The following is a 16,032-nucleotide window of genomic DNA, read 5'->3' on the forward strand; positions in this document are numbered from 1 at the left end:
AAAGGAGATTTTTAATTTTTTTTTTTTTTTTTATTGCTCCATTCCTTTGTATGTTTCCATCTTCGAACCAAATCAAGCAAAGAGCATCCTCTGAGCTGTCTGTGCTCGTCTGTGATGTCTGCTGTGTGGTGTCTCACTACAGAGTAATCCTCCTTTAGCCGGAGGATGTGCCTATGATCTCCGCTTTGAGAGAGCCAAGGAGGCTTGGCAATAAAAAATGTCATTATTATCATGTAGCACCTTGCACTAAATGCTAGTAACATAAATTAAGGAGGAGTGAGCAGTTCGTAAACCAGCAGAGTGGCTCGGTCTGTGCGTACCACAACCCAGTCTCCATGAAATTACGCTTCTGTACAACTAAACTGCATTCTCAATTACATTCTAGGGAGATTTTCTGCCAGATTACATTTGTTTGTAATGTATCATGAATATGTGTCTAATCAACATATCTTTCCCACTGAATTTATCACTTTGCTGTCGCTTCTCTGACCCTGGCAATGCAGAAAATGGAGGAGATGCTTCAAACATGCAGAGAAAAGGTCATATTTTAACCTCAGCCCATGGTATTTTTCCTAACCCTAATCAGAAACTGGAAACTAAATAATAAAAGAAAAAAAAATAACTTATAGTGCCGATATTAAGTATTCACCACCTTGGAAGTTTTCCCCTTTTATTGCTTTTCAGTTTAATCAGGCTGTTCTGGTAGAAACTTACTTAAAATATTACCCTCCACCTTCACAAGCTTTCCAAGGTCTGCTGCCAAGAAGCATCCCCACATCATGATGCTGCCACCATCGTTTTATTCAGCTGGGATGGTGTTTGTGCTGATGTGCACTGTTTGGTGTCTAGCCCTCTGATGCATGAATTCTGAAATCCTAAGTGTAAAAATAATGTCTTTGGTGTTTTTTTTTTTCCTCATAAGGGCATGAAAAAAACAAATATTTACTTTTTTTTCAAAAATGTGATTTTTTCAGAGTTACACACACGTCCACTCCAGTGGACTACATGCGCCTGAGCACTCAACATAAAACTCTATGAACTTAATGTAAAAAATTATTAAATTGTGTTTCATGGTAAATCCATGAACAACTATTTCTTTTTGCGCTTTTAAAAACATTTTAACATATTTTCACATGTTTTAAAATTGCATCGGCCTATTGTTTAAGCCTGAAGAGGAAAACAAATGATGCCTACAACTGTGAAGCTTATACCTAATGTTTCAAAATATCTCCAGCAAGAAGAACATTATTCTGAGTCTCCATACTTCTTAATGGATGCAGGACTAGTACTACCATGTCATTAATCTAGCATTAATATGTTTTCAGCAACAAGAACAGACATATGTTGTGCAATTCATCTGAGATAAAGGTCGTCCTCACTAGACCAGTACATTCTTGGGTACCAAATGTATCCCATGACCATGTTGATCCCTGAAAAATAAAATCAGCATTCCTAAAAAAGGAGACAAGTCTCCATCAATGACACTGTCCTGGAATTTTCAGATGTTTTTGTGAGCTTGATGATGGCCAGGTACCATGTGGACATCTTCCACAGCTCACTCATCAAGCTGACCTCCATCTTTATCCTAGCCCTTATTATCACGACTATCTGCATACTGACTTGACTGCATTTCCATCATCAACCTCAACTCATATGTCTCTATTGTTCATCATCACTGTTGTCATGATAATCATCATCACTGCAGTTGGAGGGAATTTCCTGGACTATTCTATAGGCTTCCCTATTCTTTGCTGTACTCGCAGTCTACGAAATATGACAAAATGATAGGTGTTACACAAACTACAACTACAACAACTTTTAAAATGAATACCCTATAAAATATAGCAAAAATACACTGATTTACAACCAAAACAGTCACAAGAAAAGGTGAAGCAATTACATGACTTGAGTCTGCAATATACCTCAGGTTGCATGATGTCCACTTCAGTGGGCACATGGTTAACTGTAATTTACTGCTTATTTGAACTAAAATTTTCAAAAATAAAATGATGATGTTATTACTTAGATGTTACTGTATATCATCATATTTTTTTTTTACCTCTAGGGTTCATCTGGAATAGAAGGACTGACTGGATATTCCAGCAGTGGTCAACAGGTGTGGCTGTTTGTCGGCCATCTTGGATTCAGAGGAAATTAATTTGCAGTTATAACAACTGATCACTAAATAAACCTCAATGGAGTGGTGCAGTAGAGAGCACTAGTGGCTGATATGTAGTTCCACCAAAAAAAACCAAAAACATTGCATTTAGGAGAAAATGACTTTTGAATAGTTGTCCACTACAGTGGCCACTATGCACCAGAGGGCTAGTCTGATGGCCCCAAAACTGAACTCGACTTCAGAGTCTCTCATGCCTTCTGGTGAACTGTAGTCCAGATTAAACAAACACAATCCAGCAGACCGCAATTTGGTTGTATAGGAAGGTCATTTTTTGACAGAAAAATGTGTCACATCAGAAAACACACTATATATATATATATATATATATATATATATATATATATATATATATATATATATATATATATATATATATATATATATAAATATATATATAAATATATATATATATATATACACACAGTGTCCCTTTTTTTTCAGCAGCGGCAGCAGGCTCTACCCTTACAACTTATTTATTGAATTGAGAGTTGAAAATAGCTACACACAGCTGAATGTTAAAATTAAAAATTCAGTAAGTAAAACTATTTGAACAAGCTCATCTGAAAATGCAGTCAACAGTTACATCATGGTGTAGATATTAGCTTAATGCTATCAATAGTTTACTCACGTTAGTAACACTGAGTTGGCACCGGGCCCAATCATCTGAAGCTACCGATATGTTACGTAACGTTAGCTGGCCATTAGTATTTTGCGAATGTCTGTTGAACTTGTAAAATCTATTCTGAGTTATTTTAAGCTAATAACTTTTCTCCGGTAAGTCGCTGACTTATTTTCCAAGACGACACTCCTCTGACTCTCTGACCTGGTGCCTGGGTGCTTAATGTGACGTCACCTTCAAAGCCACGCTCTCGCGAGTAATTAACGTCGTATTAACCCGACGTATCAAAGAGTAGATACTGAGAAATAGGAGTGAAAACGCACAAAAACATACATAGATGAAAAAATAATGTTGGCCAAGGTGGAAATTATCGTGAGTATCTCCTGATTTCAACAACATTTTCTATAAAAAGGGCAATTTTCAAATTGACTCAGCTTAACAGGTATACACAAATTAAAGCTATAAAACAGAAAAGACTGAATATCCTCATTTATCCATTTGTGTGTGTACATCTAAAAGGTCACAGCTGACACCGCTCCGGGGTTTTCACTATATTATGTTGTCTTGCACTAAAGGTGCTCTGTAAATTTACCTCAATCCAATCTGACAACATCATTTTCATCTGACATCCAGATGACTGCAGGCTCTCAGCACTTCACACCACTTAATAAAGTCACCTCTCCATGCAAATCTGGGTTATGTGGTGTCTTTAAACCTCTTAAGTAATCTCTTGCTTACTTGAATACTGTTACATGAAAAATCAGAGTAAGTCTGAAGCATCAGACTTAATGAGCAGAAAGGTCAAATAGCAGCTGAAATCTTGTAAACCCAGGACTGACTCATTTTTAGCTCTCAAGCAAAGATTCATTCATTGCTGTGTTTCTACATTTATTCATTCATGTGCGTTGTCAGAGCCACAACACACACACTGGACAGGAACAGGCAGGAACAAAAAAGAAAAAAGGAGCTGGAGCCTTGAGAATAGCAGAAAGCCTTACTGTAAAAAATAGATTTGGACATAATTCAGTTTTGGGCTTTTTCTTTGGGGAGTGCTGTTGTTGCTGTAAAGAGTAGAGCAAATTAAAGGGATAAGTCACTGACTTAACAATATTTGGCAGTGCTTCTCTTTCCCTTGAGGTTAAATAAAAGCGACAGAGTACAGATAGCAGTATTTAAGCCCAGGGCAGATAGAAAGCACCACACCCTGGTGCCAGCCAGTGGACCTATTGCTCTTCAGTGGCTGCAGGAAGACCTGAAGCGTTCCAACAGTCTTCGATGCTTCATGGTCAGGGTTTTAAGGGTAAATCAACTCTACATTTTAGCAGGATTTCCCCTTCAGGTGTGGTAACGTGTGCAACATTGACACTGTATATAATAGTTGCCATTTTCCCAAGATAATACACACTTGAAGTGCATTTAAGTTAATAAAATAAGTTCAATGTATGTGCTTGACGACTAAATATTTCTGCAATGTATTGGGACATGTGTTATGTGGTAGTTAGGAGCTATATGTGTATCCTTCAATAAGAAAGTAAATGCACTGCCGGTTTGTTTGTAAATTTAATATTGTATAAAATATGGAAAAGACGACCTTACTTCTTCTTTCCTCAAAGAAAAATAAGAATCTCTTCTCTAAGACCTGCATTTTTTAGCCAGAGCTGTTCCTACATATGAGACTAAGGGCTCTCCTTAGAAGAACCTGTAGCCTCAGTTGCATTTCAGTTGACTCTTCAGATTAAAATTTCATATCTGTGAAGAACTCTATTTTTGACTCAACCCATATCCCTGAACACATTAGAATTTAGTTTCTATGAAAGTGACACAACATATAATCAACAGATCACTGATATAAGATTAACAGACAGTGGACATATAAGTAGACATAATAAGTTATGATTCATTTTGCTTTTGCAGTTGCATGGCTCCAAAAGAGTCTTAAAGTCTGCTGTAGATTAACTGTAGTGTCTGGTTTCACCACTAGGTGGAGCCACTTACTCTTTCATACTGTAGCGACCAGAGGGGCGTCACTCAGACTATAGGAAAGTGCATGTTGGCAAGCAGAGAGCACTGTGGGAGTTTTGCTAGCAAGGGGCACTGTGACTAAGAGTTATGTGATGCTTAATGACCTCCGGCAAGAGCTCATGTGTTTTAGACAAGTCGGGATGAGCCAGGATTCTGACATATGCAACTAAGCTGCATTTGAGGCCCAAATAATGTGTTTGTTGACTGTAGTAGCAGTTCAGCACAGGACAAATGTCTATTCTGGTCAATTTGTGTTATCAGTTAATTGACTATGTTGCCAATTACTGAGGAAATTTGCCAAAATTTGCATCCCTAGCATCTTGCCGCAAATTGTGCTCTGACTTTATGACACCTGTGTGACAGTGGATGTAAACAAAGGATCGGGCTTTGGTCTGTGCTGATACCAATCAGTCAGAAATGCCTTGGGCAGGCATTGATCCCATTCTTTGAAATTGGATTGTGACTTCCATAGTTTCAGCAGAACATTCATATAGTGTGCCAAATTACACTCTATAGCACAAGTGAGTGTCTATTCCATGTTAAGACCCTGCCATACAGTGCTTTCTAATTAAAAGAGACAGCTATTTCTCCGTGTTGATGATTGAAAATGTAGTGTCTAACCCTGTAAATGAATCACTCTAAATGCTGCACCACAATAGAGATCATTAGCTGAGAGGAATGCCAATTTACTTCCCAGTTGATTTCATTTGGTTCCGCAAATTTTATATCTTAAAACCGACTGTCCAATGGAGACACAATAAACTGCACGAGCTATTTTCATTCGTGACATAAACACAAGTTAACCAAACATCCTGCAACAAAAGCTGGATCTCTTTTGTATGAAGTTAGTTCATTTTAGCTGCATTAATAACCATTTTGTAATCCTAAAATCCAGATCCGCTTAAATTTGCCACTATCTTCATTCAGATTGAAATTTTGTACACAAAAAGAAGCAAACTTCCATCTTCCCCCAGAGATGCAGCTCAGCATGCAATGCAAAGCAATTCTCAAGTGTCACTCGGTCATGCTGTTTTTCGGCTCGTGCAGTGGCCTTGTGCAGTGGTATGTCTGGATTTCTGGGGACAGGTGGGCCGTCCTGGAGGCAGGGAAGCTTCTTGAATTATGGATTTCCCACTTATGTGTGCCTGTTGCGTGCATTTAGTGACTTAATACTGAAAGAGCGTTTGCATTTAATTTTAGACGTCGGTAGGTGGGTGGCAGCCAGGTTGGCAAGCTCTCATAGGGGTTGCACACCCTTTCACCCTGTATAACCACCCCTGCAGAGCAAGACTGATTTCCGAATCATCAGAGAGGCTTAAATGAAAGCACACATGCGGCAAACAGTGTTTTTCCAATGGAATTTAATGCATTTAATCCTTTAAAGCATAAATTATGGTGATTGTGCAGCAGAGTTGAGATACAGAGCAATACAAATAGAATATATACCTTGCAAAATCCTGATCTTATTATCATAATAGGCAAATATGTTTTTTTTTTCTTGGTTTATAAGAACATGGCAAACAAAACTATATGTAACCAGGCTTGAAAGCATCGTTCTCTTTCTTGTTTGGCTAGCATCTTAACGACTTAATCAGATTCTTAATAATTATGGCCTTATAATTTATTGTATCCTAATACATTATCTTCAATATCGAGCATGGTTTTGTCTTCATTTTCCTAACAGGCAAGGCAAAAAATAATAAGTTTGCGAATCTACTGAGAAATTTAATCTGTTTTTAAGCTATGATATATGCTATGCTTGAGATCAGTGCACTGTTTAGATTTTTAGTATAAAAATTTATCATGATTGACAACCACATTTACACCACCGAATACTATTGATTACTGCAATACATGTCAAGGGGCTATATTAGGGAGCAAGTGAACAATCAGGTCTTGAAGTTGATGTGTCGGAAGCAGGAACAATTGCCAGCATAAAGATCTGAGGAACTTTGACAGGGTTCAAAATGTGCTGACTAGACAGCTGGGTTAAAGCATCTCCAAACAGCAAGTCTTTTAGGGTTTTTCCGGCATGTGGTGGTTCCCAAAAGTAGGACAACTGGTGATGACAGGGTCAGAAGAACCCAATGCTCATTTATGTACACAAGGAGTAAAACCTGACCAACAGAAGAGCTACAGCACCACACATGAATGAAAACCTTAATGCTGCTTATGATAGAAAGGTGTCAGAACACATAATCAATGGTGGATTGCTTTATATGGGGGTTGCGTCGATGTGGACAGTCTGAGTTTACCTGTGGACCTTATCCACCACTGAAAGCACTCGCAATGGGCACAAGTCTCAGAACTAGGCCGTAGGAGAATGGAAGAAGGTGGTTTGGTCAAATTAATCACATTTTCTTGTACATCTGTTGGAAAACCTTTGGTCGTGGCACTCATTGGGATGCTACTTTGACACCAACCAGATATTCTTTCAGACCATGTACACCCTTCATCATGGCAGCAGTATTACCTGATGGTGGTGGTGGCCTCTTTCAACAGGATAATACTTTCTGCTACACTGCAAAAAAAAAATGTTCTGGAATGGTTTAGAGAACGTGGCAAATAATTCAAGGTGTTGACTTGACCTCCATATTATTCCATATTATTGTCTTTTTCTGTACTGTTGAGGTTCCATCCTGAAATTCCATGGTATACTTACTATAGATATCAGAAATGAGGTGTTTAATTTATAAATTTAAGAGTATGAGGGTCAGAAAGACTTTCTCTTGTCTTCGGGCAACAGTATATGAAGTATATGATACAGAAACAGATGTTTTTTAATCTTGCTAAGCTAGCAGTAGTAGTAGTATCTGCTGTTGTCTGCATCGTGTTTTTATATATTCTGTTTGGAGCCTATTATTATTGAGGGTTTTGCTTCTGTTCATATTCTAAGCGTTCAGTGTTGTAATTGGCATCTTTACTGCTTTGATTTCCACTATTTTTAACCTCTTTAAGCTGCAGACAACGAGGAAATGTGCATCCATGATTCTGCACATGTTGTGACTGAACTGACAACACAGTATATGCAATAATGAGCATTTGACTGCTTGTGTTACTTGTCAAAGAGCAGTAATTAGCCAGTGTTAAACGTCTTCCACTAGCTATATTTAGATACTGGGATGGAGGTTATGGCAGCACAGCCGACTGCTGGATGCATGACATATGATATTTCTGAACCTATGCGATGAGTCTGTGTTACAAATGGGCGAAAATTTAATTTCCAGTGATGTGAAATTGACGGGAGAGAGAAAAAAAATCAATGGAGAAAATGTGAAGAGAAGTGCAGGGAAGGAAAATTCAAATAAAGGGAAAAAAGTTGTGGCACATCAATCGTCTTGGCCAGCTGTCAGAGGTGACATTTCATTAGTACACTTTGTCAATATAAAAATTGTCTGCTGTGAAAGCAGCTGGAAGAACAGAGAAAGAGAAACCCTGTGAAGATGAAGGAAAGAGCACAGTCCTTTTTCATTAGACCCTTCCTGATTCCAGCCATTAGAAATTAGGGACACTGTGGCTATAGGCGTGATGAGAGAGAAGGTGGGTGTCCCTCTACTATTTTAAGTCCCTATCAATCATCCGCCCTTCGCTTTTTACCTCCTGCCGATGTGGTGTCTCCAGCCCACGTGTCTACTTTGCCTGTTCGGGGTCCAAGAAAGTTGTCGTTCATCCTTCCCTCCACCAGCCAAGTGGCAGATACATTTGAACGAAAATCACCACCATAACGACTCCTGCCATTTCCCACAACGTCCTCATCCATCAATTAAGAGCTTTCCAGTAAGTGGGAGATGGATATGGCAGAATAAGGCCAGACTTTTTGATGACGATAGCATGGGGCCTCACTGTTACCCCTGTGTAGGCCTGTAATCACACCAATGGCTGCAGGCAGTTTGAGACCAGAAGGGTACCATTGATCACAGGACTTATAGATTGCACACAGCATAGTAGCTTGTTACTGCTAAATGATGTTGAGGTTTGAGTGCCTTGTGGTGGATTTTTCTGTCAAATATAAAATGCTGAAATAGCCCAAGTGACATTAAAGTTTCTAAGAGTAATTAATTTTAACCTTGTAAAATTGTCAAAACTTATTTCAGTGACACGAAACAATTGTTGGGAATGACTCATGACAGTGACTACATATGAAATCAGTCCCTAACTCACTCAGTCATGATTTTCTTTATAACAAACCAAAGGCAGTTTGCACTTTATTGATATGCAAGTAAAATTGAAGAACCTTTGAAACATTTTGCAACATAATACACAAATAACTGTATATGTACTGTATAGCTTTGTTGAAAACATTGTGAGAGTGAACCAAAATAGTAAATTTGTAGCCAATTTAGCAAAAAAAAAGCAAAAATTATGAAAATTAGGGAATCATTTTTACAACCAACCCACTCAGCATACTAAAAAACATGTAGGAACAGCGGAGTTATATGACAGTCGCCGTACATTTGTCCATCTGTTTGTCTGTTAGCAACATTACTCAAAAATAGACTTACGGATTTGGATGAAATTTTCAGGAAAGGTCAGAAATGACACAAGGACCAGTTGATTAGATTTTGGCAGTGATGTGGCTTATAGTCTGGATCCACAGATTTACTAAACATTTTTATGTGTCATTGTGAGCTAGCAGCACGGCGTCACTGTAACTATGACAGCAAGGGAACACTACGTCAGCTGCCTGCTGACTCATGATTGCGATCCTATTACAAATCAATCGTTGTGGCCTTATCAGCACTTATTCATCGGAAGTGATACAAGGAACAATTGATTAAATTGTGGGGGTGTTTCCGAGTCCTATCAATTCCCGCTGCCCGCTACATGTTTAGGTCGCATGATTCGGTGGCATAACGGACACATGCACAACACATGCCTGTGCTCAGTGCAAGGTCATGTTGTCTGTGAGCACATCTATATTAAATGGCCACATTCTGTGGTGCTGTGATTTCTGCCATGAATTTTTTTTCAAGATTTCAGCCATCGGAAATGATACGACTGAGCAGCCTTGGCGGATTACTGCTCTCTTAGTGCTTTTCTTGTATTTATTTGTGACAAATAAAGGCGTCTTTTTCTTCTTGGTAATCAACTATTTGTGGTACTTTTTATGTGTACAGCTCAGTGCCACACTACTAATGCAGAAATGTGCTGTTATTTCTGGTTTTAAATGGTACCCCACCCACAAAGACCTTGCAATGCGGCCGCTGGGAGCAACTATAAACCCTTTTAATTTAAAATGTGACTGAACAGCACATCTTAGGAACTGGTTCTAAGAGGCTAATAACTATAACCCATCCTTAGTCTCATCTTGGAGCAGCTATGTAGTTCAATATAACTGACAGTAATACTCTGAATGACTCCATCTCTCACACATTTATTACCATACAGATATGTAAATAGCAGCGTCAACCTGCCAGATTCGACTTCCAAGTGTTCCAACCATTCACAGCCCACTTAGGCTCATATTCCCCCAGCACTTCAGCGCTGCCTTTGCTGTTACTAGTTCAACAGCAATCCACTGGGCTTCCCGTTGACTGCTCCTAAACTGCCTGCGCTTAGAAGCTCACAAGATGCACATCATAGGCAGCAAAAAAGAAGAAGTCTTCAGTTTTCAGTCTTTTTAAGTGCAGAGCAGAATACCTTGAGGCTCTCACCATGTGAGGCGCCATTTCCAGACCGAGACATTCTTCCTCGCTCCTCGCCTTTCATGTTGGTCCAAGATGTTTTTCTCTTATTTGCCCATCATGCTGGGACATGTAACATAGCAAAAAGTCAAAATAAAGTAAAACAGCTGTGCGGAAAGCTTTAGTTTGAATGTGTAAGATGTGGAGCCCGCAGAGACTACACATAATTAGATCTTTTTGGGGTAAACAAACTGTTTTTTTTAGGAGCAACTGGTGCTGTTATTTTAATTAGCCTCGCTTGACGGTATAAATGATAATTAAGCGCCAATAATGTGGATGAGTTTGGGAGATTTGCATGTCCATGAAGGACCCTCACCTCTGAGTATCTGTATCCATTGGATAATGCCCACTACTCACATATTTGTAGCTTCTGTCTTTGATTTAGAGAGACAAAGAGATGAGGCAATAACAGGTAGCAAGAACAGGTAGGCGTAGCATTTCAAGTTATCAACATTTTCCTCTACTGCAGCTACACAGTGTTGTGGTGTTCTATTAGTATTAATTTGACTGTTGACAGAGAGGGAGATAAAAAGAGAATGACTGTAGTTATTAAAATTGAAAACTGTTAGATTATTGACGTCTCAAGAAATGATTTAATAGCAAAATGCAATAAGACACAGCTGTCGGTTCTTCATTGCATTTATAGTAAAAGTATAAATCTCTTTCAACTCCAAAGAAAAGGCAGCTGAAGGTGAGCTGCTCTTTTAATGAAATTTGTTGAGAAAAATTTCCATTTCAGAATGATAATATATTGTATTTTTGCAATGCTAATAAGATACTGACTCTTTTGACATCTCAAGAGAAATCTAGTTGAGGAGCATTTACCAAAGCATTGAGTTCAGTGCTCTACCAATCGGCGTGTCTATTAACGTTTTCCATTGAACTGTTTGTTTCCTTTGTTATTGACGGAGCCTTGATGACTGAGTAATCTCTGAAAATCCTCAGATGTTCTCTATGTTTATCCACAGAAGGGAAATCAGACGATGGAGATGACTGGGCAGTGTGGGATTTTTAGCTGCCAGTATGGTGCTGTTCATCAGGGGTCTGACATAGGCAGAATTCCGGATTAAATACAAAATTTTAGTAAGCTGTTTCTATGTTTTGTTATCACTCTAGCTTCGATTATATAGACAGCCAGTAGTCTCATATCAAAATGTATGATAGCTGTACTGGTCCACAGTGCAAAACTTTTTTTCTGTTTGTTTGTTTTTAAATGGCTTTAAAATTTAAAGATGCTTAGTTTTAACTCAAACTACGATTTTCTCCGAAGCCTCACCAAGTAGTTTCAATGCCTGAACTTAAGAAACGCACACAAATATCAAATGAAAACAGAAAACAATGACTGAAAACAAAAGTAAACCATGTAAAAAAAAAAAACAAAACAAAACAAAAACCCCCCCCCAAAAAACAGTGATTGAAAAGAAAACTGTATGAAAACAGCAAGTGGAAACAAAAGTAAACAGTGTTCACAAAATTACAAATAAAAACAATAGTAAACTTTGTTAGAAAACAGTGGGTGAAAACAAAATTGAAAACTGTCAGAAAACAAATGAAAGCAAAATTAAACTGTTATAAAACAACAAGGGAAAGTAAATAATGACAGAAAACAGTGAATGCAAACAAAATGATTGAGTTAAAACAAAACAGTGACAGAAAACAGCAAGTTTAACAGAAAATGAAGTAAAAACAAAAGTTGCGTTGGACAACACAGAATGACAAAAGAAGTAAATAGTGACAGAAAGCATAGACTGAAAACAAAGTAAGCTGTCGGAAAGCAACGTGTCAACAATGTCCGAAACAACTCCTGAAAACAAAAGTAAACGGCGAAAGAGAACATTGATTGAAAACAAAAGTAAACAGTGTTAAAAAGCAGTGATTGAAAGAGACCTGTTACAAAACAGCAAGTGGAAACAAAAGTAAATAGGGTCACAAAATAACAAATAAAAACAAAAGTAAACTTTATCAAAAAAATGAGTGTAAAGAAAACTGTCATAAAACAGTAGTTGAAAACAAAAGTAAACAATGACAGAAAACAGCGGGAGAAAAAAGAAACAGTGTAAGAAAACAGTGAACAAAAACAAAATGAAACTATCAAACAAAGGCTGAGCTAAAACAAAATATTTACAGAGAGGAGCAAGTAAAACAATAATAAAGTGCAACAGAAAATGGAATAAAAACAAAAGTATTGTCAGTAAGTGAGTTGTCACATACTGTTAGAAAATGTGAATAAAAACGTTTCATAGAGAAACTAATACATATTGTGCTCTGGGCCAACATAGTTATTGCACATTTGAGGGTCAAGCTAGAGAACTCTGGACACACATTTCTGAAACAAATGCAGTGAATGGTGTATAAGCAAAGTTATAGGTGAGCTGGTGTGCTTGAGCTGTAATGAGGGTTGGGAAAAAGGTGGGGAATTTATAGATCTGCATATTCTAAAAAGGAGGGAACGGTTCAGTTACATCGAAGCCCATTTAAGAAATGAGGGCATATACATTGTATGGAAAAAAAAACTTCTAAATATGTAGTTTAGATTAGATCAGATCAGATTAGATTCAACTTTATTGTCATTTCACAGTGTAGAAGTATGAAGACAACGTGGTATAAAGACACTAAGTACAGTATTTGAATTTAATAGCTATATGTTTAAGATAAATGGTGGTGTGAACAGTATAAACAGTATGAGATATATGCAGTATATTCACAGAATATAGAGATAGAGGATATATGCAGTGTGTCACTCAGCAGAGATGGAGTTTTTTGGGCTGGAGTCAGTGACTGATTCACAATGACTTTTAAAAGTCACAGTTTGCCTCTAGAATATGTGGATTTAATAAAAACCATGCAACATTTTATTATAGTAATTACTGTGTGATGTATATTTACTTCACTTTAGCCTACTTGAATCATTTGTGGCCCTGTTTGTTTCTTTTTTTATAACGTAGTTGTGCAATGGTTTCACAGCTGCTGATATGATGGCCAAACCTCTGAAAACACAACCAGCTATAATCCTGAAAGTGATTCTCGTTACTGTTTGCTCACCTTCATCCTTACAGTTTACTTTCACACTAGCATTCTGTTAGCTGGGCCGCTGGTTACATAACTCTTTGTTGTCACAGAACTGTCCAAACAGTACCTTTCCAATAAGCTGGATTTCTATTGAATCAATTGTCTCTGCCACCTCATTTTGATCACGTCATTGTCCATTGTGGCGATTTAGCAAATTCTTGCTGATGCATGTATGATTACAACCCGCCCTGCGCTCAGTGAAGTCATTTATACCACAACCTGGCATGATGAACAGATTCAGATTAACTCTCCCTTTAAAACTCACTCCATTAATGCCGCCGGTCCTCTGCAGAGAACTTCAGTCTCCTGAATGAATAGGCCATGTCTTTGAAACAAATGTGCAACTGGATAATGGGGGGAACTGTGAAAAATGTTTCCAGAGTTTGCACATTGTGTTAAGCCACCATTTAAAGTCCTGTCAATACCTGCAGCGAAGTATTGATTGCCCGAGTCTTCTTGAAGGCCCAAAGCTTTACAGCTTATTGATAGATTATGTAGATTCACTTTGCAGTGTTTGGATGAGCTGTCTCGCCATGATACAGGACCATGACAACAATCTCATCTATTTGTGTGACTTGAGCTGCTGTTATGAATTTCAAAGCGGGCATTTTGCTTGCTGTAGGCAAACTGCAAATACATAGTGGTATTGGACGAACGCCTGATAAGCAAAGACGATGTATATAGTCCATTTGGCTCTATATGGACCTAAATTCACAGCCGTGAACTAATACATCACTTTTGCAGTTGCTCTGAATGCATTCTCATTTTCCTTTAAGTAATGCAGGTGTTGATGCCTCTTTGGAGGGGAAAACAGGATTAGGGAGTCAAGTAAATTGCACTGTCACTTTGTGATGGGTACTGAGGCCGTATTTCCCTGTGACATGACTGCTACACAGACTGACTTAAAAACAGATGACAAGGTGTTGCTATGGAGACCTTAGCGAGGAACCTGCAGCAGCCTATCCATGGACAGTTTATGCAAACACTAGGATGAGTGCGTCTATGGCACTGTTTTGTGGAAGGCATCAAAGGAGGCCACGTTAAACAGTTTCTCAGCAACGTTGGGTATTTTAATTAAAAACAAAGACGCAGTGACACAAAATCATAAAATATTTACTCACAGTACTCATGACCATAACGTAACATTTTACATGATAAATACTGTATATTTAACTGTGAAGTAACTGAGGCAGACATATTATAAGTGATAAAGTGCCTTTAGAAAGTATTTGGATTTGGTTGTCACCTTTTATTCCTTTTTAATATTGAATCATGAATATAATGTTGTTTTTTTGACAAGAATTGAGAAGAATCTACATCTAGACACTGCAATTTTACTTAATTCTTCTTGACAATAATGGTTAAACAATGTCATGTTACACAGGGATCATGAGTGAACACCCCTTTTCAAGTCCAGACACAAATTCTCTGTTGGATTGAGGTCTTGGCTCTGACTTGAACATTCACTTTGTTGTCTTTAAACAATTTCTTGCTTCAGATCATTGTCTTGCTCCAAATAAAGCAAATGTTTGTCCAAGTGGGAATTCTCTTGCAGACCACAACATATTGTCCTTCAGGATTTATCTAAAAGTTGCTGTATTTGTGTTACCCTCTACCTTTACAAGCCTTTTGGTGCCTGCTGCCAAAAAGTCCACATATCATGATGCTGCCACCAGTTACATTGGGTGAATACGTTATATTTTTAAATAATTGGCATTACCTTGTATATATTTCTTTTTTCAATTTGGCCTTTTTGTAAATTCTTGTCAAAAAAGCCATATTACACTGACCGTAAATTCCATGTTGTCAAGCAGTAAAAGGGGAAAACCTCCAAAGGGGGTGAATATTTCTACAGGCACTGTATATCAGGTCACTTCTGTCGTGAGAGCGAATTTCCATTTTAAATCCTGTGGCAAATAATGGGAGCTATTACTTAAAATTACTGATTGGTATAAATTTTTCAGTTGTAACAAGGGCTCAACCAGTCACCTGACCTGCTACTATGATTGGTATATATTAGCTTCTCACAGATATATTAAAATTTATGCCGCCGCCATAATGTAATGTATCTCCCGGGGAAACTTGACAGATGATTTCTCAGCCACGCCAACGACATGGCTCCAGGGATGGCAATATTAGTCGGTCAGTCGATCCACCACTTAATTCCAGACTGAAATATATCAACCAAGGTCAGATTTCCTTGAGTTGTATCCCTTCCATTTAAGTTTATGTTCAGATGACACTCAGGTGGGTTTGATGTACTCATGAGAGGCTAGTTCAGATAAATTGCAGTCATTGTTCTCTTGGCTGTGCTTCAGGTTTCCAGCAGGTCATTGCTTACTGAGTCACACTGTGATACTGGAAATGGATTGTCATGAAATTTATCTCAATGACTAGTCATTTACAGCCATCACTGGGGTGGAATTTTGATTTGTTCAATATTTTTGGTTGATAACCAA

Source organism: Amphiprion ocellaris, chromosome 23 (genome assembly GCF_022539595.1).
Source record: "Amphiprion ocellaris isolate individual 3 ecotype Okinawa chromosome 23, ASM2253959v1, whole genome shotgun sequence".
NCBI classification, from domain to species: domain Eukaryota; kingdom Metazoa; phylum Chordata; class Actinopteri; family Pomacentridae; genus Amphiprion; species Amphiprion ocellaris.